Below are 3,370 nucleotides of genomic sequence, written 5' to 3' on the forward strand. Positions count from 1 at the left end.
TGGATACAGAAAATGTGGTACATTTACACAATGGAGTACTACTCAGCTATTAAAAAGAATGAATTTATGAAATTCCTAGGCAAATTGATGGATCTAGATGATATCATCCTGCGTGAGTTAACCAAATTACAAAAGAACACACATGACGTACACTCACTGATAAGTTGATATTAGCTCAGAAACTTAACAATATCCAAAATACAATTTGCAAAACTCATGAAACTCAAGAAGAAGGAATACCAAAGTGTGGATACTTTGTTCCTTCTTAGAATGGGGAACAAAATACCCATGGAAGGAGTTACAGAGCCAAGGTTTGAAGGTGAGACTGAAGGAAGTACCATGTAGAGACTGTCCCACCTGGGGATCCATCCTATAAACAACCATCAAATCCAGAGTCTATTGCATATACTTTCAAGATTTTGCTGACAGGACCTTGATATAGCTCTCTCTAGTGAGGCTATGCCAGTGACTGGCAAATATAGATGTGGGTGCTTACAGTCATTTATTGGATGGAACACAGTATCTCCAATGAAGAAGGTAGAGAAAGCACACATGGAGCTGAAGGGGTCTGTAGCCGTATAGGAGACACAACATGAACTAACCAGTAACTTCCCCCCTCCCCCCAGAGCTTGTGTCTCTAGTTGCATATGTAGCAGAGGATGGCCTAGTTGTCCATCAGTGGGAGGAGAGGCCCTTGGTCTTGAGAAGATTGTAGGCCCCAGTATAGGGGAATGCCAAGGCAAGGAAGTGGGAGTGGGTGGGTTGGGGAGCCAGGCAGAGGGAGGGTATAGGGAACTTTCGGGATAACATTTGTAATGTATATAAAGAAAATATCTAATAAATAAATAAATAAATAAATAAATAAGAATTAACAACTAATAAGTGCATAAAATTTCCTTTAGCTTCCCATCTCTATTTGAAAAGTCTTTCTAGTCTACTATTGTTCTGTTTTTGTGTGAATTTTAACATACCAAACAGATTCATAATAAAGAGAAAGTGTCTCAAAGTTTAAAATGCTATTTACAGCATTTTCTTTTTGGAGACATTCAGAGCTAGGAGTTTTCATCTTAGGACTGCTTTCATTGTGTCCCATAAGTTTGGATATGTTGTGGCTTCATTTTCATTAAACTTTAAAATGTCTTTAATTTCTTTCTTTATTTCTTCCTTGACCAAGTTATCATTGAATAGAGTGTTGTTCAGCTTCCATGCATATGTGGGCTTTCTATTATTTATGTTGTTATTGAAGATCATCCTTAGTCCATGATGATCTGATAGGATGCATGGGATTATTTCAACATTTTTGTATCTGTTGAGGCCTGTTTTATAACTGATTATATGGTCAATTTGGATAACATACCATGAGGTGCTGAGAAGAAGGTATATCCTTTTGTTTTAGGATAAAATGTTCTATAGATATCTGTTACATCCATTTGTTTCATAAGTTACGTTAGTTTCCCCACGTCTATGCTTAGTTTCTGTTTACATGATCTATTCATTGATGAGAGTGGGGTGTGGAAATCTCCCATTATTATTGTGTGCTGAGGATCAGCTCCACCTCCTGGGTGCAGATGTAGGTCCATAGGAGCCCATCCCAGCTGCTCTGCTGCTTCTGCAACCTGTATCCTCCTTAGTGGACCCCCTTTAGAGAGTCACTGGAGATAAAATATTGCGTATTTTCTTACATCAAGAAAAAAATGAATGCTTAATAAATGAATCTTCTGGAGTAGCGGTGATTTCTTCTTTAATTGTGCTAATTAAGCATATGGAAAATAAACTATGATTTATAGTGTTTTAGTGAAAGCCATTTGACCTATTTTCCCTTCCTGGAACACCCTGTTTGCCTAATAAACAATTGATGCTCAGATGGATGAGGAGTCTAGATATATTACCTCGTCCTCTTTTTGGAAATTTCTGAGCAGACTGACTGTTGTTCAATTTCTCTTTCATTATACATTCACTTTGCAGTCTTAAATATTATTTTCAAACAATTCATAGAAATCTAGAAACTGTTCAGTATAGAAGCATCCCAGAGTGTGAACACTGCATTAAAGCCTGTGTGAAATATATTCACAGAAGCTGTGTCCTATTACCTTAGAATGAGAGAAAGGATTGAACACTGACAAAGCAGTGTTGTATATGTGGTAACTGCTTGTAGGTAAGATACCACAGGAATGTGTTGGAGGTCCTGCTTTATCATTCTTTATTCTATTGAACTACAATCTCTCTCTGAACCGCGCTTAGGCTGTCAGCCATTCAGTTCAAGCAAGCAATTCTGTCCCTGCATCACTCAGTGCTGGGATCACAGATTCAAAGGTGCACAAATACAGGTTTTCATGTGAGTTTTGGAATTTGAATTCAAGTACTCATGATAAAATATTGTTCCTACATTTTGAACCATTTCTCTTGCCCTAGATGGAAAACCTTTTAGCCCTATCATGTTTCTTTGTTATAAAATTTGAAAATAAGAATCACATAGGCATTAACCTTTCAGCCACCAGAGGAAAGCTATCACTTGGCTGCTCAGGGGACTTTTTGGTATACCTCAGGATTATGAACACATAAATATCAAGAGCAAGTAAATGTTATGTTTGAAATGACCAGGGATGCTTTTGAACTTTTTCCACTGGTTCAAGTGTTACAAGCTAAAGATTTTGGCCAAGGCAGTAGTGTACCATAAAACCGTTCCACAAACCAAGAATATTACTCATAAATAAGGCTGGGGACTCATCAAATGTTTGTTATAAAGTAAAGATCTTTGTGGCATTATTTGTGGAGAATCTTTTTTTTTTCTTTTTAAGCCTACTGCACCCGGTATTTCCAAACAGTCTCCCATCTAAGTACTAACCAGGCCCTACCCTGCTTAGCTTCCAAGATTAGACGAGATCAGGCACATTCAGGGTGGTTTGGCCATAGACTATTTGTGGAGAATTTAAGATAGAACATTTATATTAAAATATTTCCCTCCCTTTTATTGTTCCTATGTTTCCCTTTTTATGAGTTTGGATGAAAAACTTTAGAAAAATATAATTTCTGAGGAGTGTTGAATGGCATAGTTAAGATTTCTTAAATAAAAAGTTGTCTCTTGCCACAGACATGCCCTTCTTTTCTATAATAGACGTTTGAAGGGGACAACTAATATCATTTATTCTACCATAGTACTGCCAATAGTTTTGGATATGCAAATTCTACAGATGTGGGTCTAAGGTACATAGCTGTAATAGTTACTTTACCTTTCAGTTTGGCACATGTTAGAATTACCAGAGTAGACAGTCTCTCTCTCTCTCTCTCTCTCTCTCTCTCTCTCTCTCTCTCTCTCTCTCTCTCTCTCTGTGTGTGTGTGTGTATGTGTAAATGTACCACATTTTCTGCA

General features: G+C 37.4%; 1 pseudogene; it reads right to left on the bottom strand.

The window, feature by feature from the left end:
- Nucleotides 1-2,796: 2,796 nt before the first annotated feature.
- LOC115031855 lies at nt 2,797-2,915 on the bottom strand (annotated as a pseudogene).
- Nucleotides 2,916-3,370: the final 455 nt, after the last annotated feature.

This window comes from Mus caroli, chromosome 8 (genome assembly GCF_900094665.2).
Source record: "Mus caroli chromosome 8, CAROLI_EIJ_v1.1, whole genome shotgun sequence".
Taxonomy (NCBI): domain Eukaryota; kingdom Metazoa; phylum Chordata; class Mammalia; order Rodentia; family Muridae; genus Mus; species Mus caroli.